Source organism: Canis lupus, chromosome 22 (genome assembly GCF_003254725.2).
Source record: "Canis lupus dingo isolate Sandy chromosome 22, ASM325472v2, whole genome shotgun sequence".
In the NCBI taxonomy this organism is placed as follows: domain Eukaryota; kingdom Metazoa; phylum Chordata; class Mammalia; order Carnivora; family Canidae; genus Canis; species Canis lupus.
Genome location: NC_064264.1, coordinates 37667539 through 37681977, shown reverse-complemented (window position 1 = coordinate 37681977; position 14439 = coordinate 37667539). Strand labels below are relative to the sequence as shown.

Genomic DNA, 14439 nt, shown 5'->3' with positions numbered 1-14439 from the left:
CAGACACTTTTTTTTTTTTTTTTTCATGTGAGTTCCTTGGTCAATTTGAAGCAGTTTAATCGAACTTGAAGGTCATGATAGATTTCTGGCTTCTCTTGGAAAACACTGACATTTTTGGTATTCTTTATCTTATCCTCTTTGCATTTAAAAAGCCAAAAACTCTGGGGGCACCTGGATGGCTCTGTAAGTTAAGTGTCTACCTTCAGTTCAAGTCATGATCCCAGGGCCCCGGGCATGGAGCCCTGTGTGCCTTGCCCCTCTTTGTGTACTTTCTCTCTCTCGCTCACTTGGTCTCTCAAATAAATAAATAAAATCTTAAAAAAATAAAAAGCCAAAACTCACCTGGAACCAATACTATATCCCTCTTTTAGTGAAAGCATGTGTTTTTTTTGTTTTGTTTCTGATTCACACAATCCTCACTTGATATATTTAACTCATTAGGGTTAGTTGAATGTACTGGTAGATATTCAATTTTAGATACGTGCTTTGTGATTATTGTATGTACATTTCACTCCTCAGAAAGAGAACAGAGGATCCTACAGGGATTTCTTTAGGAGAAATGTAAATCGCCTGCTAATAGGAAGAAAGATTTAAAGGTTACCAACTGTATAATCTTTTTCCAGAAAGTACCTTTTTATCAATTCAGACAGATTATATGTCAGCATAATTTGAATGCTTTAATGTATGCATGCTTTGTATTACACTTTCCTATTACACATTTTTCAGAGTAATCTGATAAAGACTAAAATAAAACAAAACTGAACCAAGCACTATCTCAGGGTAGGATAAACATTGCAGTAACGTATGTAAACATAAATATCTCTTTGTCCCTTAAACATGTTATGTTTCTTATTAAAACTAATAAATGAGATTAACTTTGAAGATATTTCAAGCATACTTTGTAAAGTTATATTTGTAAGGTAAAATAAAGGGAAAAAGCTCTTTGGGATCCAAGGCTATGAAATCCAAACCTCAAAAAATATGGAGTAATGGATTTTAGGAGTACTAAAAAATTTTATGTCAGTACATGAAAATAATCTAACATTTGACTTGATGGTCCCAGATTTTTCTCCCAATTTTGAATTGTGGTACTTAGGTTCTTCCTGTCAGTATTTTTAGAATCTCCTTCATGTCCCAATATCTACCTACTGAACAAATCAGGACAAGAGAACTCGATGAAGTAGACATTTATTTTGTTTCTTTTTCAGACAAAGGGACTGAACTGTAGAGAGACTCATCTTTTCAAGTCACCTACTAGAAGTTTCAAGGATCCCATGATCTCATCATCATCTTTCATGGTACATTGCCTCCACAGACAGGGATATAAGCACAGTAGATGAGGTAATTATGCTTCACAGATCACAGTCCAACATAGGAGGGCATGTTGCTGTCTAACACTGCATAATCTTCATAATCTCTGGGTATTAATATGTGAGGAAGTGATATCTAGAGTCTGTAGCTCATGAAAGGAGCTAGGAAACTGAGAGAATGGGTACCAGAAAGATAGGAGTAGTCTATAAAAAACTTAGGTCTCTGAATGTATCTTCAAGCAGCTGGATTGACCCATTGCCTTATCTCAATATATTTGTTATATGATATAATAAATCTCTATAGAACTTAAGTCACTAATAGTTGTGTTGTATGTTATTTGCTACCCCAAGTACACTAACATGAAGAAAAATATGACATACAGTGTTATCTCATGCAAAAACTGATAACTGAGTATATTTATACTATTGCATGAATTAAGAACAGTAAAACTTCTGAATTATAAGTTAGTTTCAAAACCAAGCAGTTTAATATTATCCTAAATATATGCATCAGAACTACAATAGAATTTAGAACAAACCCCGATTTTTAAAATTGTTCCAAGCATTCATGTTATTTTTGAGTAGCCTTATTATTTGTAATATACAAATATGAAGCATAATCTCATATCTATCTATCTGAAATAACATGTTGCAAATAGGATAGTATATTAGCTAAGTTTCATAAAAAAAATGACTTTATATAGCATTCACGGGTCTTTGAATACTCCAAATTCCACAACTGCTTACTAAAGAATGAACAAATTTATTATTATTCTTAGTTTCAATTACACTTACTAACTTGTGAGATATTATTGGCACTGTTAAAATATCAGTTCGACTACATCCATTCTTTCATAAGATAATACGCTTGACTATATAAATCAAGATAGGAGCTTCTTGTTTAAGACTCTCTGGAGGTAAGACTGGTTAAGAAGGCTAAATCAGAGAAGGACAAACATTATACGGTCTCATTCATTTGGGGAATATAAATAATAGTGAAAGGGAATAGAGGGGAAGGGAGAAGAAATGGGTAGGAAATATCAGAAAGGGAGACAGAACATGAGAGACTCCTAACTCTGGGAAACGAACTAGGGGTGGTGGAAGGGGAGGAGGGCGGGGGGTGGGGGTGACTGGGTGGCGGGCACTTGGGGGGCACTTGACGGGATGAGCACTGGGTGTTATTCTGTATGTTGGCAAATTGAACACCAATAAAAAATAAATTTATTATTTAAAAAAAAGGAAAAAAATAAAAATAAAAATGAAAATAGCTAAGTCCTGTATTCTATTAGCAGAATAAAAATTGTATATTTTTAATATCCTAAACAGATTAGCAAATCACTAATTCAAAGTATTTTACTGTTAAACTATCAGTTAAAATATATGGTTTTAAGATTAGCATCATGGGCACCTGGGTGGCTCAGTGGTTGAGCTCAGGTCATGATTCCAGGGTCCTGCATTGGGCTCCCCACAGGGAGTCTGCTTCTCTCTTTGCCTATGTCTCTGTCTCTCTGTCTCTCATGAATAAATAAAATCTTTTAAAAAATATTAGCATCATGATTAGTATCAAAGATGTTTCTGCTATTTGATAAAAGACTATATACAAATAAATATTAGCAGAGAGGATTAAACTTTTTCTCATTTAGGATAACCCAATTATTTTATTAGATCTATACGTGTATAAACATTTAGTGTGTGTATATACAAATATTCTAATATATGTGACTTTTACCCTCTGTGTGTGTGTGTGTTTGTGTGTACATTCATGGTGAGTGAGGCAGGGGTATTTCATTAATTGTTTCATTGAGTACTTCATTAAACTTTTAAAAAATGCCCTATAGTTGAGTGACAGTTCACAGTGATGTGCATTTTGGTAATTCTCTGCTCCAGAGAATCACTCTGAAGCCAATTCAATTTTTTCCAAAGTTTTATAGATATTTTAAGCCGATGTTTTTATAATTAGTATGTAGTACCCCTGATATTTTACTTCTTATCTCTATTGGCTTCTACACAAAACAAAATTCAAAGCCCTTTTAAAATGATCCAGAAAACATATCTCTTTATATTCAATCACTACCATGTTCCTCCCAATTAAATCCTGAATCCTTCATTAAAAAAAAAAAAAAAAATCGCTAAGAATTCCATCCAGTTACTTCTCAGTTTGATCATAGCAGGGAGAATTATTTTTTTCCTGTCCACTGGATGTGGGGCCCCAGACTGACATGAGACTTATTGGAGATTCCTGATATGTCTGGGCAATTGAGCTGGAAATTTTTCCAGGCAAACTCTCTTCTATGAAACAGGGTTGAATTACAGTCTGGGGAGATGTAAATGCAGATTATCATTCTTCTGAGATTTCTCTTGGCTGAAAGCATAGATGTGATTAGATATTCAACAGTTTCTCTTCTTCAAACTAATCTGTTTACCTCCATGTGGGTGGGCTTAGAACCAAATCTAAAACCTGAAATTGTTTTGTCATCAATGTAGACTGTCAGAGGTTCTGTCTACATGAGGCCAAAACAACCAGATGGAAAATGAGAAGTAACATCCATCATCTAAACATTTTCCTTTCCCAATGCCAAGCATGTAGAGACTTGGAAATAATGTCATGGTTGACTGAATGTTTTGCTTTTAATCTAGATGTTTTGGCATTGTGTAGATACAACCTCAGCGTGTAACTTCACTTCCCGTGCAAAATTCCTAGATCTGCACAATGATAAATAAACTTTTTAAAAAATAATTCACTTAAATCTAACATATATGTGTGTGTATTAAACTCTTCACTTGACAAATGCACTATATTTAGTATTGTGGAGGATATCATGCTATATAACCATAGTTGAAAACAAAAAGTAATCACACACATGCACAAAGTAACTAAAGTTATTGGCCTACTATGATTTATAATACTAAAAAAAAACACATTTACCTAAGACAACCACATAGGAGAGGGATTGATATGGCACTATAGACATGAAGGGCTGCTGAGGAGGCCGCATGCAGAAATGCATTCATTTTGGAAGTTAAAAATAACCAGGGCTTCCTGGTAAGAATATTTGTTTTTTTTGTTTTTTTTTTTAATTTTTTTTTTTTTTTTTTTTTTTTTTTTTTATGATAGTCACAGAGATTGAGAGAGAGAGAGGCAGAGACACAGGCAGAGGGAGAAGCAGGCTCCATGCACCGGGAGCCGATGTGGGATTCGATCCCGGGTCTCCAGGATCGCGCCCTAGGCCAAAGGCAGGCGCCAAACCGCTGCGCCACCTAGGGATCCCTGGTAAGAATATTTGAATGTGAATGGCATTTATGCCACAAAATATATAAACAGAAATAGACAAACACTGGCCTGATGACCAAATCTGATTGCTGTTTGTTTTTGTATACAGGTATATGGAGATACAGGTGTATGGGAACACAGCCACACCTATTCATTTGCTTTTTGTTTACTTATTGCCTATGGCTACTTTAGCACCACCCATTTGACCTACAAAGCCACAGATATTTGATACATGGTCCTTTATAGAAAAGAGTTTGTCATCCTCTGGTATATAATTTATTTAGAGAAGCAGAGTAGAATACAGTGTGATCAGTAAGACTAAATATATTTTAATATGAAGAGAATAGCAAGATTAGCCATATACTGTTGACATGAAATCAGTGACAATGTATGTTATTGTTCGAAGGCTGAAAGACAGCAGAGTTATTTTGGAAAGTGTTTCAACATTTCATTAGCTTAAATACAACTTTATTTAATTGAAATTTGATGCCATGGTTTTAAAAAAAAATACAAAGTAATCATTATGTAAATAACAACTCCTTAGTTTACTTATTTTGCAAAACCAAATGCTCGTTTTAGATGTTAGTACAATTTATTATTTTAAAATGATGTTCCTAGGGTCTTACTGCTTGAGGTTTGAAATCATGAATGGCTTTGGGAAAATTATGTAAATATTTGTGAAAACCAGAGAAATAATGACAGCTCTTCTTTCATGGTGTGGTAGCTAAATTAAATGAGGTATTCCAAGGAAAGCACTTAGATAATAAATATTATTGTTATTGTGTTTATTATTTAATTGAAGAATAGATATGTTGTACTTCAAAGTAGACTTCAAGCAGATAGTTTCCAGTTTATCACTTCCATTCCCCAACATTTTGAATGTTTAAGAATTGCTTTTTCTGCAGGGAATATACAGAGTTCTATATCTCAAAGGCCTGTATGTTTTATCCAGCATAAAGTTCGAAGGAGAACTAAGAAAACAAGGTAGTACTTGAAAAGAGACATGGAACATTTTTTCTTTGCCTATTCGCCTCATTCTCTTAGTTTTGGCCATGTTTTTCTTATTTGTGGCTTTCACAAATGTGAAACATAGGATGTTCAAAGTGAATGAAAAAAGATAAATAAAATGTTATTCAGACTAAACCATGATCTCATGTTTTACATATTTAATGTAATTTTTTACTTTAAAAATATATACACATAATATAGAATTAGACTAATAACAGCAGGTATCCACCATAAACTCTCAGTTTTCATAATTTGGGGAAATATTTACATATCCCATGCTGGATAAATACAACACAACATCCACAATAGTACTTAGTTATAACAAATGGTATGTATTCATTAGTGAAGGTTTCATTTAAGATGAATGACATATTCATAGAGAACTATGTTGCAACTATGCTGTAAACCAGAAATTTACCTCAGAACGTGCATATTCAAGTTATTTTTATTGCTAGTTTTTATGTAAAACAACTTCCAATAGGGAAATTATGATTCTGTAACATTGAAATATAAGGATAAACACATATGTAAATAAAGTGTTTAGATATAAGTGAATGTATAATATTGTCATGAATAATAATTGCAAGACTGCAAATGTATTTGATATTTACACTTATTGTATTGCTTTGTTGTTATTTGGCTACTATAATACAGGCCAAAACAATGAGTTGAACAAGTTCATTTCTATCTCTCATAATGCTGTCAGCATTCACAGTGCCATTCTGTTACGGTAGAACCTAGATAGGTATCAGAGCAGAACTCTTTGATTCTGTTGTTGATTTCTTAGACTCCAAACATTATTCATCAATTCTCAGTTTGCATGTAGTAATTGGTATCTGGATCGTCAGAGGATATGCCTGTGTCCTGGGAAGATGGCAATGCAGATATATGACTTGAACTTTATAGTGAGAGTTAGTTATCATCCACATAACTGTTCTCCCTAGTTTAGTCCACAAGCTGAGAAGGAAGAAACTTGACTCTAGAGAAGAAGGAGAAAAAAGGGAATTGAGATGTGACTATCCAAGGTTGGCCCTCATGGTGAAGAGTTCTTTCCCTTTGATAAACAGTACACTTTTTAAGAGAGATGAATGAGAATGTGAAAATTGATGTTTCCTATAGTAGTTTTTTTTTTTTTTAATATATCCACTTGAATGAAAGCTATGTAGGTCCTGAAATGTTTGCTTTGTTCACAACTCTATCACCTCTACCTAGAACAGTGTTTGACACATAATTGACACTGAATATGAATATCTTAAAGACTGGCTCTACATTTTGATTTAAGATACCTGTTTAGCTCCCCCATGACATCTATGTTCAAAGTAACGGAAAATAGAGAGTCTATTCCCTTCAAAGACAAGACTCTGGAAGCACAATATCTCTTCAGCTACTCTCATTGGTCAGAGCTTGGTCACATTGTTATTCTTCTGGGAGAGTGTGAAGTAAAGTGTATTATTTATTCTGGAGACTGATATCAGCTAAAATTTTAAGAATTTTGGAGAAAATAAAAATCAGTATGGGAAAACAGTTAACAATCCATGCCACAATGATTTTGCACTTCAAAACTGAGCTATAAAACCAAATATTAATACTATATTTCTTATGGCATTGTCACTAATAGACCTTGGCATGATTATTTTATGTGTTATGTGTTTAAAAAAACATCATTTATACTTAATGGTAAAATATTCAATTAAGTAAATGTAATTATAATGACTAGTTATTTTTCAGTTTCTTTTTGTTATAATTCAGAGATGTAATATTTTTTCTAGGAAATACAATGTATTATTTTGAACACTAAAGAATAATTATGTCTTTCTTTGATCATCGTATTGTGTCTGCAGAAAATTTATATTCTTGAAAATGTGTGTTTTTAGATGATGAATATCTTTTAAACACTAAAAACTTTAAGCTTATTGTGTTTTTTTTTTCCTCAAAGAAACATCTCATATAATCCACAGTTCGAGGGAACCTGAGCAAATCGCATGCAATATAAATGATTAAAAGGGGGAAACAGTGAATATAAAATGTATCATTAAAGAATGAAGTATTCATGACAATATGTAAAAACTAAAGTTAGTCTGAAAGAAAATTAAGGCCTGTAATTCAAAGCTTTTCTGCAATGTAGAAAAACATGTTCTTTGTAGGAGCTTATAATTATGCATGCACTGGAAACAACATTTTCTTGTGTTAAAAAAGCATATTTTTTTCAATTATAAAAAATAAAAACATATTTCTACATAAATGATTTAACAACTGACTCTATTAAATTTAAATGAATCAACCCAAATAACTCACACAAAATACCTAATAACATTCTGCTGAAGTGAGGAAATCAAATAGTCAATTTGAATTTAATGCAACCAATTTTATGAACAACATTATAATTTCTCACAATTTGAGTTTTACCGTACTAAACTTCTTTAATATACATCATTAAAGTGGATAAAATATAACGCTGATTTGTGGGAGTCAGGCGGTTTTACAAAATCTAGAACACAAGCTATTAAGGATAATATCTCATGATATAAATGAGATCAGAAAAGAGAATTTAGAGAGTAGAGCTGAGCAGGCAGTGAAAAATATGGACAAGAGGGGAAACCACCTAATTAAAATAACAGTGAATAATGGGACTGTCAATACTGCCTAGCCTCTTACAAATTTTCCTCTGTATTAGGGATTTTTACTCCAGAATTTTAATTGGTCTATATTCTTTTACAATACTGTAATTGAAAATGTTTTTAAAAGATCACACTACTCATATTTTAAACTGACACTGAAATCCGCCTCCTGCATAAGAATCAAGTGTATGCTGAAAATACGCAATTTTCTATTTTTTTATATATGTGAGAAAAATCTTCCCAAAGGCAAAGAGAAAAGGAATTAATGTATTAAGAGGTGACACATGTTCCCATGGTCACCAGGGAATTTTATATAGTGGAAGTGAACACTATTAATAATTTTGCTGGAACAGACACTGCTAACTGGCTGTATTTTCAGCCAGCTAAGATATAAAGTCACTTTCACTTTATTCCACTCATCATGTTTTCTTTTTGGAGGACTTTCCTAGATAACAGTCTTGGTTTTCAGTGGAAGGGAAATGAATGTGAGTGAGATTTTTCTGGAGGTAAAACTCTTCCTAGTCCTAATTTGCTTATAGGCAAATCTGTAGAGAGCATTTATAAATTGGCCTGCCCTCTGCACCTTAATATAAGCTACTTGAATTTTTTTTTGTCTTTGCTGATGAATACATGGAGAAATTGCCTATTTCACAGGTGTCATAAGACTCACTTGTCCAAAGGTGAGTTATAATCTCCAGCTCAAAGCTTTGTGAATAATTAAGTTGGCATTCTTAGGTCTGTTTCACTCTTTCTTTATTCATCGTTTCCAAATCCAGATCGAGGGTAGAAAGGGAATTGGGGAGTGAGTGTTGATATTTACTCTCCAAACCCCAACAAAATCTAATTGCTAGAGAGGCAGAGGGAGAAGCAGGCTCCTTGTAGGGAGCCCAATGTGGGACTCGTTCCCAGGACCCCAGGATCACTCCCTGGGCTGAAGGCAGAGGCTTAACCACTGCACCACCCAGTTGTCCCCGGATTATCTTTAAATATGTCTTAATAGATGCCATAGGTTTATTCCATTTACACCTTTCTTTTGGGGACTCTACTACCATACCACAATTTTCCTATATAGGGTCCCTTACAGATCATTTTTTGTCAGAAATTATCTTGGTTAAGTCTATAAATGTTTCTCATTTCATTCAGGTCTTTCCACAAGTGCCATCCTCTCAGAGAAACCTTACTGGACTAATAAATAGAAAATGTCCTCTTGCTCACAACACCATTACTTCTAAGCTCTTACTCTATTGGACTCAGTATTCTTCGTTACACAATAACTTTCTGAAGTCATAATATGTTTTATGTGCATTTTTAACTTTCTTTACTAGAAGATTCTGTCTTACATTGATTGGTCTATGGAAAAGACCATCAAGAACAAACTTTCAGGAGTATCTGGGTGGCTTAATCGGTTGAGTGTCCAACTCTTGGTTTCAGCTCAGGTCATGATCTCTGGGTTGTGAGATTAAGCCCTGCATTGGGCTCTACACTCAGCGGGAAGTCGGCTTGAGGTTTTCTATCTTCTTCCCTCTCTGCTCCTTTCCCACACTCTTTCTCTCTCTCTCAAATAAATCTTTTTGAAAAATTAAAAAAAAACGTTGTAAGGAAGGAGGACACATATCATATGTAACCAAGATGTCTCAGTATGAAGATAAACAGAACATGTTATGAGATTTGGACTTGTGTAAGAAGATTTTGGAGACTGTGTAAGAATGTGGGGTGTTATCTGGATTGGATGCTCAGTCTGTTTGAGCTGCTATAACAAACTTTTATAAACTGAGTGGTTATAAACAACAGAAATTTATTTCTCACAACTCTGGAGGCTGGAAGTCTAAGAATTAGGTGTCAGCATGGTCAGAGTCCAGAAAGAACCCTCTTCTGGATAGCAGATGGCTCTTTTTTCACCCTATCCTTATAAGGCAGAACGGCAAAAGAACTTTATGAGGTCCCTTTTATAGGAGCAATACTGCTATTCATGAGGGCTCCACATCCATGTTCTAATCCCATCCCAAAGATGGGACCCAAAGGTTCCATCTTATATTATCATGGTATTGTGGATTAATATTTCAACATATGAAATTTGGAAGGATACAAACAGTACATTCCAGGCTATTCCTTTGATCAGGGCTATTTTTTTTTCTTTCTCAAAGGCATATCATACTAAATCTTGGAGCAAATTCTTCCATACACACAGGCACTTATTAGTCAGATGTTTTCTAGCAGAAAGCATGAAAACACTCAAATAATCTATTCTGTAGTTACCATGAAGTACCAACTCTGTTCTTTAGAGGCACTCATCATATTTCATGAAAATTCCACATTTGGCAGAAACCATAATCTAGAGTCAAAAGTCTAGCCCTCTTTATTAAGCATCAGCAATCAGAAATGCTACAAAAAATAGGTCATTATAAGCCAATTTATATTATAGTAATTCCTATAATAGTCATCATAGGAATCATGATTTTAGACCCAACCTTTAAAAAATAGGGCTCTTTGGGCCTCACTGTCTATATATATATATATATATATATATATATATATATATATATATAGTGGTATAGTGGGCAGTGTCTCTATTTTATCCACTCTATATTCTTGATAGAATTAATCATTCCAAAGAAAAGCCTATTTATCTTACTAAATTTCTTTCTTTCTTTTTTTTTTTTTTTACTAAATAAATTTCTAATTTACCAATGAAACTGTAGATTTTTTCCACTTTATATGCTAAATAATAAGATCTTATGTTTTGATTGAGATATAAATAAATACATGGCTTACAATGTTGCTAATAGAGCTCTTGGACTTTATGATATATTGCTAGCTGATCACCTGGAGTGTTGATTTTCAATCAAAGCAATTTGATCCCTCATTTCCAGATACTACATACGAAGCTTTTACAGAATAAGCCCAAAATATATTTAGTAAATTATAGACATTTTAATATTAATATCTCCTGTTTATTCTATTAAATTTTGGCTCACCATCAGTTTCCTTGTGGGAATGTTTTTCTCTGCCTACTATTGGCCAAAGAGTGCTCACTCATTGATTAGGGCCTGCCTGGAAACAGCAGAAAGAATGTGATTCAGAGCAAAATCTGAGATGGATGCTAATGATACTAACAGATGGGGGATGACAGCTACACTCCTTACAGCTGATTCACTACTTATTTTTTGAAAAGTGGTCTGAACAGTTCTTCTCTGTCTGCACTACCCGACTAGAAACTTCTGAGTGCAGCAAGTATAGATCTATCTTCACTCTTGAGTTACTGCCTGAGGAATATAAAATTGCAGACAAAGGGGATTATAGATTAATTTTTTCTTTTTTTTATTTATTTTTTTTTTATTGGTGTTCAATTTACTAACATACAGAATAACACCCAGTGCCCGTCACCCATTCACTCCCACCCCCCGCCCTCCTCCCCTTCTACCACCCCTAGTTTGTTTCCCAGAGTTAGCAGTCTTTACGTTCTGTATCCCTTTCTGATATTTCCCACACATTTCTTCTCCCTTCCACTATTATTTATATTCCCCAAATGAATGAGAACATATAATGTTTGTCCTTCTCCGACTGACTTACTTCACTCAGCATAATACCCTCCAGTTCCATCCACGTTGAAGCAAATGGTGGGTATTTGTCATTTCTAATAGCTGAGTAATATTCCATTGTATACATAAACCACATCTTCTTTATCCATTCATCTTTCGTTGGACACCGAGGCTCCTTCCACAGTTTGGCTATCGTGGCCATTGCTGCTAGAATTTTTTCAATCATTAATGTATTTTTGGTAGTGTGGCAACATTTTTATTGCTGTGAATATATCAGTGAGCCATCTATGATTTTATTAAAATCATTGCCACTTAAAACTTCTATGGTTAATATATGTATTCATTTATAAAATTCCATGTGCTATATGAATATTCACAATTCAAAATATCTACAGAATTCCCTAGTGATCAAATCTTGTATCTTCACACTCATAGGAAGTGTAATATTTTGAAATAATCACATAAAAATTTCCCTGAGAATTTCACGTTTTATTTTTAATACAAAGAAATATTTTGCAAGCCAATATTCTCTCATTACAGATTTTTCTAAGACACATTACCAAAATGGTTGAGAGATCATTAACTCTAGCAAGGATGATGATATTCATGGTCTTATAGCTTTCATCTGTGTTGTGAAGCATGCACCCTGAAGGCATTTGAAATTCTGGTCATCCTTGATGTGAGAGAAGTTGAAGACTACAGCTAGAAGTTTGCACGTAATTCCCATTCCATTGGTCCTAGTCTTTTAAAGTGCCCTTTACACTGTTCCAGAGAAAAGAGAAGAAAAACAAATAGTATTAATGTTATATATTTTGGGATCTGAACAGTTTCCTATAATTTGTTATGTACACATATGTGTTTTTGGAGGTAATTTCCTAATAATAAAATGCAGAGATTTGTAATTATTTGTTCTAAGAATAATAGACCAGTATCCATGGCAGAGATGGAAATTAAACATACCATATTATCAATTGGTTGATGTATGTTTCAACTCGTAAGCTATACCAAATTTCTGCCTTCCCTTCATCCTACACATTCTGGTAATTTTTTTTTTTTTTTTTAGAGTTTATTTATTTATTCATGAGAGAGAGAAGCCCGGGTCTCCAGGATCACACCCGGGCTGAAAGCGGCGCTAAACCACTGAGCCATCCGGGCTGCCCACATTCTGGTAATTCTAAAGTTCCAGTGTTATATGACTTTCCTATGTTTAAATCCCATTCTTTAATTTCTATCCTTTCAGCCTGTGATCTCATCATCTCTCACTTGAACTACCACAGCTATACTCAAATAAGTTTCCAAGTCTATTGTCTGTTAAAATAATTAAATGAGGAGGCCTTTAAACTGGGGTGTCTCCGATGCCTTGGTAGCCTACATAGGCAAACTAAACACCAAGTACATATGAAAGTACATTAAAAAGAAAGAAAGAAAGAAAGAAAGAAAGAAAGAAAGAAAGAAAGAAAGAAAGAAAGAAACATACACAACGTTGTATGGCATTGAGAGAATTAAAAGTTTAGGGTGCTTGCTCCGTAACAGGATAAACATTTCTGTAGCTTGTCTTTGTTGCTATTGTGTTTGTTGTTGTTCTAGAAAATTGCACTATGCAGAAAGCAGTACTACACTGTTTTACTTTGTATATCTCTATTTAGCCCCCAAACAGTAACAAAGATGGAAAGAGCTTATGAAAATGTAGTTTTGTTAATAGGCCTTAAGCATTTATTACAGAAAGAAAAAAAAAGTAGGAGAACTTTCATAGAATAGAGGAACACATGTGCAAAATCACATGCACCAGAAATCTTAGCTTAAAATACCTTCAAAAGCAATTTAACAGATGTCCTGAGGACCATATTATTTTAACAACTGATGTCAGGAAATTTAACCTCATTTTTAACCTAAACTTATCACATTGAAACTGATTTTTTTTTCTCTGATTTTATAACCATAGAAGATAGAAGCCTGCTGTTCACTGTGGGTGTGTACAAAACACTCACTTCAAAAAAGCCTTTATTATATTGTTACTCAGATTATTAATTTCCAATTTTTTTTAAGAATTCTGTAATCAAATTCATTTTGACATTTTCTTGGAACTCTATCCACAAAAGAATTGATACTGACTTATTAGTTTGAAAATGTACATGCTTTTTATTTTACAACTTCTTTCTCTCTATTAGAGAGAACCTTTAGGAAACTGGTAAATTTTTGGTAGTTATTTGCAAGGCTGATACAAAGCTATTGTCATTCTCTGAAATCAATTTATCTAAACAACAGCTGCTGTTATAACAGTTGCCTTTAGTTCCAGCCATACATGATTATCATAGCAGTGGCTGATCTCTAAAAAGTGGAAAGTAAACAGCAGAGTGGAAAACAAAAAATATATTTCAGGCTACTATTATCCCATTTTAGCATAGCAACTATGCTGTGGGATGAACAATTCAAAACACTTTCACAGATTAGAAACAAAGTACCCAGATTGCCAAAGCAAGGTAACAGCTGAACAGTGGATCTCTTGTTTACCATTGCATTTTCATCATAAAAATAACCTTACTGAGAATATATTGCTTATTTCAGAGACAGAAGCTATTGTTTTGGTTCAGTAAATTGACAGAAAAACCAAAGGATTCCAACTAATCTCATGGAACTTTATGAAAGAATAGTATATATGCAAAAAATTATATTCTTCTATAGGATTGCCATTC

At 33.7% G+C, this 14439-nt stretch overlaps 1 long non-coding RNA gene across 1 annotated transcript in view; it reads left to right on the top strand.

Moving 5' to 3' along the window:
• Positions 1-12915, top strand: part of LOC118351996 (uncharacterized) — an 87682-nt gene extending 74767 nt beyond the window's left edge. The window contains exons 2-3 of the long non-coding RNA XR_004808360.2: positions 1209-1341; positions 12810-12915. This is a non-coding gene — a long non-coding RNA (uncharacterized LOC118351996). The remainder of the gene's footprint in view (positions 1-1208; positions 1342-12809) is intronic.
• The last annotated feature ends 1524 nt before the right edge of the window (positions 12916-14439 follow it).